Source organism: Oryctolagus cuniculus, chromosome 6 (assembly GCF_964237555.1).
Source record: "Oryctolagus cuniculus chromosome 6, mOryCun1.1, whole genome shotgun sequence".
Lineage (NCBI taxonomy): Eukaryota > Metazoa > Chordata > Mammalia > Lagomorpha > Leporidae > Oryctolagus > Oryctolagus cuniculus.
The window spans coordinates 135011064-135024994 of record NC_091437.1 but is presented as its reverse complement, the minus strand read 5'-3'; the positions used below and the strand labels follow the sequence as shown (position 1 = coordinate 135024994).

The 13931-nt window shown below is 41.6% G+C and overlaps 1 protein-coding gene across 14 annotated transcripts in view; it reads left to right on the top strand.

Annotated features, from left to right (window-relative positions):
- The window catches only part of SYBU (syntabulin), a 131648-nt gene that overhangs the window by 96599 nt on the left and 21118 nt on the right, over nucleotides 1–13931 (top strand). The window contains exon 1 of one of the 14 annotated variants that reach the window (XM_051843985.2): nucleotides 1211–1354. The exons of the other annotated variants lie outside the window; for them this stretch is intronic. The gene's annotated coding sequence lies outside the window, so the exon portion shown is untranslated. Of the gene's footprint in view, nucleotides 1–1210; nucleotides 1355–13931 lie in introns of those variants that run through there. 14 annotated transcript variants of the gene reach the window in all.

The window sequence follows — 13931 nt, the reverse complement described above, 5'->3', positions numbered from 1 at the left end:
AGTAAAGGGATTTTGCTTGTGCAAAGTAGGTCATTCTTGAGATTTGGGTGGGATTCTTCAATTTAGCATTTCCACCTTTCCTTTTCCCATCAGTCTCAGCCACCATGCAATAGAATGGAACCCAGTAATGCTGCTCATTTGTTTTCTCAACAAGTACTTTTTGATGCACCAAACACTGAGATACAATAGTAAGCCAGGAATGTCTGTACACTGTTGTGGGTTTCTGGGGGAAATAGAGGATCCCACAGGAGTACAGAGGAAAACTATGCAACTCAAGCTGCATAGGTCTAGGAAGGGCGTCAAGGATTGTAGTATGACACTGATACCTACAAAGGGTAAAAGAGATTTTTTAAGTGCAAAGACACTGGAAAATTTGATGTTTACATGCTATTGTTAACTTAAATATGATGTATGCCCTTAGAGGATTTTGAAGAATTATGTTGTTATTATCTCAGTCTATATTTCATAATTATACCTTTGCTAGGATGTGACTATCTCTGTATTTCTTTATTTTCCTTTCCTTTCCTCTCCCCTCCCCACCACGCCTTTTCTCTTTCTTTGGATGACATGATAATGAAGCAGAGGCTTGTGATGCAACCTTCCACTCTAAGAATTGCCACCACTAAGCTCCCTCCCTTAGGGGTCACTTCTGTATTGAATTATGTGTTTTATCCCGTGCTTTCACTTTAAAAATACTTTTATCAAGGGGGAAAGTAAGGTCTTGGAGCTGTGTTTTCTTTTCCAATGTGTTCCCCTTAATTAGCACAGTGCCTGGTCCTCGGCAGCTCCTTGAGACATTGGAGAATGAGTAGACACAACAGAGCCTGAAAGACTTTTCTGTGGTTCTGTTTGCCAAGGTCGTGTTGAAATTCAACTTCTGTAGTCTTGTTCCATTTGAGCTTTGTTAGTTTTGTCTCATATAGGGTACTTGTAAGTGTAGGGTACTGAAATTAAGAGGATAGTATTTAGTTGTTTGAGGGTATTTTCAAACTAGCCTGTGCAAAGTGTCTTTGCCTTTTTCTGCAATGCACACCCTCTCCGGAGGTCCTATGGAAAGTGGCCTTAATTTGGTTGCAGCGCTCTGCTTTGCTTTTCCATTCCGTTTTGGTTTTTCATAGAACATTGTAGGGCGGGGAGGGTAGGGGTGGAGAAAGCAGAGAACATTGAGTCCACTTGAATTTAAAAGTTAACTTGTGGAGAGGGGCGGGGCAGAGTAGTTGAGCAAGCAGAGGGTTGGCCTGGGAACATGTGCTCAGTGCCAGACTTCACTGAGGACTGAGATCCTGGGGAAGGCTCCGGAAAGGGAGTCCATGGAAATGCAGAGCATGGTTTGTGTGCAGAGCCCGAGCTAATCGTGAGTGTGCTTCACAATTTCACTTTTGAGAGTGCTGTAACCCACAGTGGGATTATTGGTAGGAGGCATTCTTGGGGGGACTGGAGGGGAGGGTGTTAAAACACATTTTGCTCAGAAGTTTGAGAGTTCTAATAATTTTCATTTGGTAATGGTGTGGGGTGCAATGCAGGGACTTGCTGCTGAGGCTGGAACTCCTTGCCTCCCTTCCTGGATCCAAAGTGGGAGCACACGGTGCCCTAGGTGCTTGTCCTCTCCCTAGGCAGACACTGGGCTCTGGGAACTTCAATAGGTGTTCCGGGCTGGCAGTGCGGGAGTGTGGGAGTGGCTCCACCTGCCTAGCACCTGCTTTCCTCTGAGCCCATCCCCCAATCCAGGAATCTCCCTGCTGTGTGTTCATGCCTTCTGGAAACACTTCCCTGTGACGTCATTATCCTGTCTCTCTCCTTCTCACTTTATTCCTTGAACACATGTCAGAATGAAAACAAACCCCACTAGGTCTTCCATTTTTGCATTTGCTTTACTTGTCATGCTCTGTGCATGTGCCAGAAATTGCCAGAATTTACCCAGATTATGTTTTAATTTTATTGGCATTTGTTCTTGCCAAAAAAAAAAAAAACAAAACAAAACAGAAAAGCTCATTAAAAGATACACAAGGGGTAAATCTAGCAATAATGTTGGAGCAACATCTCAGACCATTCTATCATAATATTCAATTTTTCCCAAATTCTTTATGCAATATGAGAGACTTTTTTCCTTTCATTTGATTAAAATAAGTCCTGCTGTGTTTGTTTTTCCACTTTTTGTTGTATAGAAAACACACCTGTCTCCATGCAATTGTTCTTTTACGTGAGTCACCCTGCAGTCAAACATGTAGCATAAGATAAAGGTGTTTCTTAATGTTTAACTTACTTTATACTTTAACTGTTTTAAATCTTCTGTTCGTTTGGAGTTTTAAGTGATTTTAAACCTATGCAGTTGAATTTTATGAACCTAAGAGCTATGTGGGAAGGGAATCTGCAGCAAGGGACTCTTTCCCCCTCTCCATATGACCCATTTGACTGTAATAACACCTGAATTATCATGCAACCTCCAGTCTCTCCTTCAGATTTTGCTGTCACAATAGCTTGGAAAAGCATCGTTCTGTTACCACTTCATTTGAAACTTACCATGACTCCCTCTTGCCTTCTATAAGTCATGGCTGCCTCTTGCTCAAAGCATGGCTTGGCTTTCACCTTTTCCAACTGTCTACAACTCACTTTTTTTTGCCTGCATTTTCTCACCCGATTGCTATACTCCAGCCAAATGAGGAACACAATACATTTTGTACATGTCTTGTGATTTCTTTCCTCTGTTGTAATTTGCACTGTCCCTTTCACCTAAAGCCGGCTCCCTTCCACACCCAACCACATGTTTCAGTGCTTTGTGCTTTAGCCAATCTCAGGTGATCTCTTTTATAACGGGTTCCCCCATCCCAGTTGAGAACATTTCTCCCTCTTTTGTATTCCCTGAGAGCCCTCTCTCTGTATTACCTTTCTCATATCCTACTTGTTCATGTAGTTCAGCTCCAAGTGTTTCTCTGTCTCTTCAAACCCTACCCCCATGCAAAGTTCAGCACATATTATTTTTGAAATGGACTAAACTGAATGTCATTGTCTTGGTTTCCAGTTCCTGGATTCTCATGAATTCTGCTCATGAGGTACCAAGCAGAGAGGGCAGAAAAGATAGCCAACTTTGGGGTCAGCCAAGTTAGCTATTTACTAGCCCTGTGACTTAGGGTTGAGTCTGTCTACCTCTGAGCACCTTGGTTTCCTCCTTTTTACCCTGTGTGTCTTTGGGAGGAAAGATGAAAGGATATGGCACATGTGAACGTCTTGACAGAAGAGGCTTTGAATATACAGTGGCTGATGGCATTAGTATTTGACTCTGTCATTCATTGTATTTGTTATCTCTTTAGGGTTTGTGTGATGTGTATTCTGCCATCGGCACTGTGCCTTCCATGTTTGCATTTATGTCATTAATAAGCATGTTAAATAGGATAAGAGTAAGGGCAGAGCCAGGTGACAGGTTACTGGGGATTTCCCTGGAGGCTGACAAGCAGTCCATTAGTCAATACCCTTTGGGTACTGAGCTGTGCTATCAGCCAGTGCACACATGTCAGCCTTGTTCATAAGAATATCCTAATGTTTGTACTGAATGCCTACTGAATCCCAGATATGTAGTTTATGTGGTGATTATACCTCTTTCAGAAAAGGAAGTGAGAATTGTTTTTCCTATCTGGTCCTCAGTGAACTCTTACTGGCTCGCTCTTGCCACACTGAGGGTCCTTTTGTACAGTGTCACTGGAGAGTAACATCAAACTTAGGTGTTTGTGGTTTCAGAGCTATCTACAACCCTTCCTTTTGAGATTTCTCAAAAATTAGTGACAGTTTTCCACAGTCACATCTGTAAGTTCTTTCAGGACCTTTCTCCCCTCATTCAGGAAATACTCTGAGTCCACTGTGCTTGGCCCTGGGAATGTAGTGATAAGGAAGACAGAAGGCTTTTCAGTCTGAATAGTTCTTGCATGCTAGTATAAGGGTAAGAAAACTTGAGTTTTAAGAGTTCTGGCATATTGGGTGGAGGTAGAAATGGAGAGAATATTTTTGTCCTGATTTATTATAAATAACACTGATCTGTCAACCCATGAAAGTAGGAGAAAGAAGAAGTTAACTCAATCTAGAATGGATGAACTTTTACAACTGTGACATCTTTCAAAGTAACAGCACCTACTGTGTGCTAAACCCTGCTCTAGACACTAGATATAATGATGAACAAGCCCTCAAGGAACTGGCTGCTTACTAGCAAATGCGTTAAAAGCAAGGGGTAATTGCAGTGCAATATGATACATGCTTGTTAAATTCTGGGTGGGGTGAGAGCATAGAGGAGGGACACCTGACTTCCTGCCTGAAGAAAGGGAAGGTCAAGAGTAAACAGGTGTTTGTTAGCCAGGCCCACGGGGACAGGGAAATAACCCAAGAAGAGGGGACAGCATGTGTGAAAACTTGGAGTCTAGAAGTAGTGTGCACCTTCAGGAACTAGTGAGTGGTTCTGCTGGCTGGGGGGTGCGGTAGGGATAAACTGGGAGATTATGAAGCATTTCTAAATCATGCTAAGGCATTTGGACTTTGTCTTCAGGACAGGGGAGCCGTGGCTTCTGCAAGAGAATTGCCTAATGAGATTTACGATTGGGAGCAGTGTGGCCTGTGGCCCATGCAGTGCTGTTGGGCCCAGTGCAAGGCTGCTGCAGTGATTTTGAGTGAGAAATGATGACAGCTCAGGTGGAGCACTTGGAGTGGGAAAAAGCAGCTGGATCACAGAGTTACTGAACAGACGGCTTTGATCAGCTACCTGCGATTTGCAGTTACATGTTAAAAACCAAAACCATTGATTGTAGTGGTTCTTGGACTTGCCTATGCATAGAAGATTACCTGAACAGATGGTGAAAATGGGTATTGTATGACTGGCTTGAAGAAATTCCAGTCAGTGGATCTGGAGTGTGAGTCAAGAATCTGTGTTTTTTAGCAGCTAGTCCAGATGGTCATGATGAACATGATCCTCAGGCCACACCTGAGGAACCCCTGTTTGAAGTTCTGAAATGGCAATACTTCTTTTATACATATTTACTCTAGATTAACTTTTGCTTGGGAATGAAGACCGAAACATAATGTCTTTGTTGAAAGTAGATAAATAGATCAGCCCCATAGTTTGCTGTGCTAAAAAGAGCAGTCTGCTTGCTATTGTGGTCTGTGTGGCTGAGCAGAGTGCTGATAATCTTGTTAAGACCCCTGCTACAGACTATCTGTGCGTGCATTTTGCAAGAACAAGCAAGCAAACATTTAAGGAGAAACCAACATTTCCACAACTCTTGAAATTCCATGCAGTTTTGCTCTCTTAGTGTTTAAGGCATATTGAGATACATTTATTATTGTTATGATCTCCACTTCACCAGAGCTGTTGGACCTCCAGCTAGGCATCCACTCTCTCCTTTACTCACCTGTAAACTGGGGATAACAATTGTGCTTATTTCATAGGTTTGATTGGAGGATTAAGTAAGGATGCATGTGAAACACTGTGAGTGGTATAGGTACATAACAAGCCATTTCTAGCCCTTTCTCAGAAGCCAGGTCATCTGTAGCAGACTTATCACTTACATTAGCACTTCTCATTTAATGAACACTATGTTTCCTTATTTAAGATATACCAGTTTTTAAAAAATAAAAAGTCTGTTGTGCCCATTTGTAAACATTCCTAAAGAAACAATATGTAACCACACACTTATCAAGCACACGGATAAACAGACTGAAGTAATGATGATGAGTATTGAACATGTTTAGTAGCACAAATTATAACATTTAATTCTCACAACAACCCCGTGCTGTAGGTACTCTTTCCCCTTTTCAGAGTGAGAGAACAGAGGCATAGCAAGGTTGAGCGATTGTCTGAAGTCACGCTGCCATTAAATGAACATTAAAGAACAGATGCCATTAAAGAACAGATATTTGAACCTTGAACTCACTGATCGTAGAATCTGTTCCTACCCGCTGCTAAATACATATTATCCATTACATGAAGCATGGTTAGTACCACTCAATATTATGCCAAGTAAATTAAGCAGTTGACTCATTTTAGATGTGCAATGTGTAAAAATGATTTCCAAAATGTGCATCTATATTTCAAATCATGCCTGTTGGTCTCACTTTCTCAGAAACATCCTGTAAAAACCACCAAATGAGGGGTCACAGGCATAGCTGTGTCTTGGTGCAATAGTTATCAAACTTTGATGTCTCTCTACGTGGAGGTCTTATGAAAACTCGCGTTCCTGGGTCCTGCCTGCCTCTAAGTTCCTGGCTCAGGAAGTGAGGCAGGAATGTGCTTCCAGGTGCTGCTGCCGTTGCTAGTTTGGGACCACACTTTATGAAACAATGACTTAAATGAATGAGAAGATAATTGAAGATAGGGGCAGAGGGTGGTTTAACATTTATCCTAGACCTGTCTGATCTGCTCCACAAATGAAATTATTTAACTTCATGAAGTGACAAATCCTAGGCTTTAACATGTACTTAAATGACAGCCAAAGACAGCAAGGCTTACTTCAGCTTTAGTATTGCTAACACTGGGCAGTTACTTCGTCCTAGAGTTACTTTTAGATGGTTCTCTCCCCTTCTCAGAAACAGCCGGGCCTGGTTTAAATTAATAGACTTCTCTCATTGGCATCTCAAACTCAACGTTTGGTCTTGGGAATAGGAACAAATTCTGGGCTGTATTAAACACCAGCTCATACTCTCAAAGAAGCCTCCACCTGTATGTCTTCCTCGCCGCCCTGGGACAAGGATTGTCTCCCACCCTGGGACAAGGATTGTCTCCCCTCATGAGGCTGTATGACCAGCTTCTCATGTACTGGTTTTGTGCCAATGCTAAGGGGCAAGGTCAAGGAGTAAGCCAAGTCAAGCCCAACAGAACATAAGGTAGCACCTGATCTTTTGGATACTCAGAGTCAGAAGTACTGAAGGATAAAGCCAAGATTCTAACTTTATTATTATATCTTGATTCTCCACAATGAAAACAAACACAGATGATCTATGGAGCAGCCCCTTTTTTTCTTATCGAATATGTTACTAAAAATGAATTTACTGGCCGGCGCCGTGGCTCAACAGGCTAATCCTCCGCCTTGCGGCGCCGGCACACCGGGTTCTAGTCCCGGTCACGGCGCCGGATTCTGTCCCGGTTGCCCCTCTTCCAGGCCAGCTCTCTGCTGTGGCCAGGGAGTGCAGTGGAGGATGGCCCAGGTGCTTGGGCCCTGCACCCCATGGGAGACCAGGAAAAGCACCTGGCTCCTGGCTCCTGCCATCGGATCAGCGCAGTGCGCCGGCTGTAGCGCGCCGGCCGCGGTGACTATTGGAGGGTGAACCAATGGCAAAGGAAGACCTTTCTCTCTGTCTCTGTCTCTCTCTCTCTCACTGTCCACTCTGTCAAAAAAAAAAAAAAATTTTACTCTGTTGAGTTTTTTTGGGGGTAAGGAGACTTGTGTCTCTGGAAATACAAATGAATGTTTATCAAAATGGAAAATCTAGCTAGTTCAGTAATTATAATAAATCCAACTTATTTTCCCTTCAAAAAATGAAATAAATTATGGTATACTGGAATATTATCAGACAGTCAAATGTGCTATGACTACATGAAGAATTTTAGCACAATAATATTGAATGAAAATGTTTCCTAAAGATGATATATGTCATGAAAATCTGTGTATTTAAATAGTGTTAAAAATAAGTAAAACAAAGAACAACACATGTAGAGGTGATAATTCTTGGCAAAAGGAAATGGTGAACAGAGGACAGGATTGGGGAGGATGACATGGGTGGGTGTTGACACGGTCATCTTCTAGTTTTGGTGATGAGTGTTTATTTCTCCATGTACTATAACAGTGAGCATAACACATAAATACATAAACTAACAAACCTGTTGGTAAATGAAGATAGTCTTGGTGAGAGAGTGCTAACAACAAAGGATAATAATTAATCCAATTCTGTAGAGCTGAGACTCATACTTAAAAAATGAAATTGAGAAAATAGCTTTCTGGGTAGCACAGAAAATAATGAAACCACTGTGCTGTAGAAGAATAACATACTTGATTTCCACCCAGGACTGTGTGACCTGCGGCCAGTGCCTGCTTGTCTCCATTTCTCTCATCCGCTGTTCCAGCTGATAGATGGACATGGCTCCAGAGCAGCATCAGTAGACCATTGGGGCTGTCATTGGAACACTTCGTGCGGAACTGTGGCTGTGGGATCCTTGGCATAGGAAAACATGCGCTTCCTTTTCACTGAGCTCAATCCCTCTGAGGAAGGTTATATGTTTACATGTGTTTTTCAGAGAAGAAAATGTAGAATTTTAGAAAATGAAAAGACTTATATGTGAAGTACAAGCAACTCTTGACTTTGCCTTTCACACACATTGAGGCCGGCATCTTAGAAGGATACTAAACTCACCTGCCTCGGAGTTACATTTCCTGCTCCATTCTCTGCTCTTGCCTCCGCTTTTACAATGTTACTATCTCCCTATGCCATTCCTTCACCCTGATGCCTGTCTGCACAGCTCTGGCTGCCACATTCTGAAATAGCCACTAGTGGTGTTGAATGCTAGCTAGTTCCGTGTGCCTTCTCCGTGAGGTCGTAATGTTGCCAGCAGGAAGTTCCCCCTTTAGCAGGAAGTTGACCTCTTTTAGCAACTTCATAATGCTTGTTCCTCCTAAGATGCTTGCCTCTTTCTGAAGGCAGGATCAGGGTCTCAACCTGATATTTCCAAGTATGCATAGAGCTGTGGGCCAAACAAATATGGACGAATGGAATCTCACCCTTGTCAAGTTGTTGGTGCCCACCGTGCATTACTTGTAGACCTCTAGGTCTTGTGAGGAGTTTGGTACTTTGCTCTGCATTGCTCACTGTGCTCTAGCCTTTCCTGTGAGATCAGTGTTAGGGCTGGGGATTTACTCATTGATTGTAATCAAAAAAGAGGACAAAGAATCCTTATCATTCTCGAGCAGAGCCACCTTCTGTTTGCTTATTTTCACCATTTCATCTTTTCACTCCCCTTTTGCCACTCATGCTCCATGCACAAGGGCTGCCCTCATCCCTGGTCCCTGCTTCATGTCCTCTGCGTGACTTTGGCCTCACACATGCTGAGACCTAGATGTAGTCCAGAGAAGGTCACCGTGAGCAGAAAAGTGAAATAATATTTTAAAGTGCTTATGGCACACCAGGAACTATATTTTTGACATGTTTTACATATATAAAATTACATTATCCTTATGACAAATCTATGATACAGACACTATTATTATTGCTTTTCATAGAAGAAAATAGTGCACAACAGGTTAAGAACCCTTCCCAACGTCACAGAGCTAGTACCTGAGGCTACTAAGCTATGTTATTTCATAAAAAGTAATGACAAACATCTGTATGGAGATTGAACATGCAAACAAGAAAAAGAGGAGATAAAGAATGAATCAAGATGGATGTCAAGATATTAGAAGAAGAGCATGGCTGAGTCTAGTGAGGTAGCTCTGCTGTGTTTGAAATGGCGTGAAGTGTAGGTCAGTGCTGCTGAGGGAACCATGGGAGTGAGCCAAGGGTGAGATCTGACTTCCCTGTGGGTTGTGGACAGTGACACTCCCAGGGCTACTGCTGAGGGTAAACGGAAGGAACCTGTGAGACTGGAGCAGACTGCCGTGTGCACAGGTGGTGGTCATGGTAGAGACGAGGTTTAGGGGAAGCAGTCAAGGCTGCTAGCTCTTTTTTTAAAAAAAAGGTTAATATCCAGAATCTATAAAGAGTTCAAGAAACTCTACAACAACAAAACAAACAATGCAGTGAAGAAATGGGCAAAGGACTGTAACAGGCATTTTTCAAGAGAAGAAACTCAAATGGCCAACAAATGCTTGAGAAAATGCTCGGGAAAACTAGCATTCAGGGAAATGCAAATCAAAACTACAGTGAGGTTCACCTCACTCCAGATAGAATGGCTTTCATACAGAAATCAACAAACAATGAATGCTAGTGAGGATGTGGGGAAAAAGATACCTTAATGTATCTTTACATTAAGGTAATGTAAACTGGTACAGACACTGAGGAAGACAATATGGAGACAACGCAGAAATCTGAATATAGACCCATCCTATGATCCAGCCACCCTGTCTTGAGAATTTGCCCAAACCAAAAGGCTGTTAGCATGCAGAGTTAATTCAGAAAGACCCCACTGACCTGCAGAGGTGTCATAAGAACCCTGTGGTTTCAGGGCCCTGAAACGAGTTGTAAGTTCTGTCATTTCTTTTCCAGCAAGTGGGTGCTTTTGTTCCTTTCAGGGCCTAGCATTGCAAGCAGACTGCACCCGCTCACTGAGAAGAGTGGGAAACAAGGTAGTTCCAAATATTTCCACTCATCAGTTCTCCCTGATACTCTGAACTTAGAGTCACAGACAGAAGTTCCAGCCCTGCGCTGATGTGTGGGTGTTGGTGGCATCTCTAAAAAAATCTCCATTTTTATCAGTATTGCCCATAAATCTGCACTGTCATTAAATTACCCAGGTGATCTTCTTGCATAGTAAGGTTTAGGACTCATTATATTGGTAATAATAATTACGGCCAGCGCCGCGGCTCACTAGGCTAATCCTCCGCCTTGCTGCGCCGGCACACCAGGTTCTAGTCCCGGTCAGGGCACCGGATTCTGTCCCGGTTGCCCCTCTTCCAGGCCAGCTCTCTGCTGTGGCCAGGGAGTGCAGTGGAGGATGGCCCACGTGCTTGGGCCCTGCACCCGCATGGGAGACTAGGAGAAGCACCTGGCTCCTGCCATCAGATCAGTGTGGTACACTGGCCGCGGCGGCCATTGGAGGGTGAACCAATGGCAAAAGGAAGACCTTTCTCTCTGTCTCTCTCTCTCACTGTCCACTCTGCCTGTCCAAAAAAAAAATAATAATAATAATTACAAGCTTTATGAGAACATCAGCACTTCCTAGGCATTAATTCATTTCATCTTCACAACAGTCTTACAAGATAAAAATCATCGTCCTCATACCTAGAGCCTGACATTTGGCAGGTACTCAATACATTTTTGTTAACTATGTAATAAATCAACCTTTTCAAACAATTTTTGAAACTCATGCATATTTTTTAAATACTTATTTTTCCAAGAACTTTAGAAGACTCTGTATATATGATTTCAAAAAATTTTTTACCCAAAATAAATGTTTTTCAATTCCATTTTCCATAAACTTTTGATGTATTTGTACACACATACACACTTATACATACATAATGAGGAATCTACAACTTGGAAAGGCTTTAAAGAACACTTGTCTAAGGCAACACACTAATAAAAGGTAGAATGAGGCTGGTCAGAAATTTTCATTCCCTTTCTTCTTTATTGAAATTTCTTAATACCCATTTTTCTCATTTACTCTTCTTGGTCAGCAGGTGGATTGCTTGTACTTCTGGCAAGGACAGTAGCTGACCAGCCTAGGATGAAGGAGTGAAGTGGGAGAACATAGCCTTGACCCTCCCAGGACCTCCTCTGTCATACTCCCTCCCTCCTTTTCTCAATCTTCAAGGCCCCTGACACCAGCCTCTGCTAGGCTGAGCGCTGTAAACCTACCCGCATTTTCCCTACAGCTCTCTGAAGGAATGGTTCTAACCTAGAAGATGTTTTTGAAGGATTCATCAGGAACCTGTTTTAGGATCCTGGGTCTTTGCAACACCATATGTGTATGCACACACACACACACACCATGAATACACACAGTAAAAAGCAGAGACATGGCTCTTCACTAAACAATTTTTGAGAGAAACTCATCTTTTGTAAAGAGTGATTATAAAACTGTATGACTTAACCAGTATTGATACTTCTCAAGGTAAAAGATGTAGTACTGTTTGAAACACTCTCTTCTGGTCTCAAGCTACTGTCCCAGTTGTTCTTGGATATGCAGTATTTGCTTTGTGCCAGGCACTTTTTTAATTTCTTGACAAGTTTTACCTGAATTCCCACAATCATTTAGCAACACTCATTAGTGACATTTGCATCCTCATTTTACAGATGAGGAAACTAAGGCAGAGAGGGCAAATGCTTTGCTCACGGCTCCACAGAAAGTAAGAGGAGCCAAGATTCAAACCCAGTCGTCCTGACTCCAAAGCCTCTTAATACTCCATCATGGCATGCTAACTTTTGTTAAAAAGATAGATATTTTTCTTTAAAACATTTAACGTTAACAAAAGAAAATATGACAGTTCATAATTCACAGCACCCCATTTATGAGAAAAGTCAAATGGTTCAGGAAAACAATAAAATTAGACTCAGAGTCCTGTATGCCCACTTTCCCATTCCCAGGAGAATCCACTATTCACAGATCATTTATTTCCATCCAGGGGAATGTTCAATGTGTATAGCAAGGTACAGATTATTTAAAGATTTACTTACGTGAGAGCAGACCTGCCACACCCAGTTCTTTTGCTTCTCCTTTTTTTTTCTCATCTAATAACTGGTCTTCAAGATATTTTCATTTCAGCACAGCTAGGTTCGGGTCATGCCTTCTCATAATTGTAGAGTGTTCTCCTAGACCACCTTACCAACTTATTTAACCAGTCACTGTTGATGGACAAAAAGGTTGTCTTTTTTGATGCTTATGTGCAGAGTTAATTGCTAGCAGTACAGTTTCCACTTTTATGTACGTAACATCAATTCACAGTCTGTTTCCAATTCCTTCACAGAAACTACATTACCAATTTTTTTTTTTTTTGCCAAGCAGATAGATGAGAAAAAAACTCCTTTAAAAATATTTATTTTCCATTTTATTTGAAAAGCAAAGAAAGACATATCTTTCACCCAATGGTTTACTTCTCAGATTCTTACTACAGTTGGGTCTGGGTCAGGCATAAACCAGGAGCCTGAAACTCAACCTACGTCCCCCAAGTGGGTGGCACTGCTACCACCCAGGGTACATAGTAGCAGGAAGCTGGAATCAGAAGTGGAGCCAGGACGTGAGCCAAGGCACTCTGACATGGGATTTAGCCATCCCAAGCAATGGATTCACCACTGTACCAAACACCTGCCCTGAAAAATCTTTCTATTTATATTTTTAATATTGTGAGATGATAAGGTTTTTCAAGTATACATATATTTTCTTTTTCTGTCATATGCCTTTTCATTTTTTTTTCCATTTCTCTGTTTTTTTTTTCTGAATTGTGCTTTTGGAAGATTAAAGAGACTAGCATTTTCTCACATATTATAGATATTTCTTCCAATATATTGTTTGTCTTTGACTTTGCTATTTTCTCACAAGGTTTTATTTTTATGTATACATAAAAATTGGTTTATCAAGATATATTGTTCACTTTTAAATACTTTAAATTTGAATTTTCCTTTGCTTTTAAGTAGTTGAGTTTTTAAATGTATGGCAGCTCCATCAATTGAACGTTAATCAAAATGAAGATAAATTGTTTCTGAAATTATGATATAAATGGAAATTATGTTTTTAGGTTTTTTTTAAGAAGGTTTCTGTTCAGAATGTAACAAGCCTGTATATATGCCTTCAATCAGTGTACAGATCTTTTGATCAAATGTTCCCTACATAGTTTAAAAACTAAAAATGTTTAGTTCGCAAATCATTTCTTAAATTCTTTGGGCCCACACACCCCTTTGCAGCAAAGAGCTGATTCTGTGAACTACTTTGGAGCAGCTCCTCTCCAGTGTCTCATAATTGCATGTGTCCATGGCCCCAGCTGCTCTTTCATAGCTGTGCTTAACTTTCAGGAAATGGCTCCTCTCTCTTCCCCAGAGACTTTTAAATAAAAGATCTGTGTATTTGCCAGGAGTCAGGGGAGGATGGGGAACTTTTTTCTCCTTTTTTTAATTTGCTGCCTCCATTTGAGGTGGGTATATAGGAGGCCAATCTGAATTAATTTGATAGATTTGCAGCGACAAAGGATAAAGGGGGGCTTGAGGTTGCTTAAATCAGAGGTTTAGCATGGCTTCATACAGCTTAGTGGATGGTA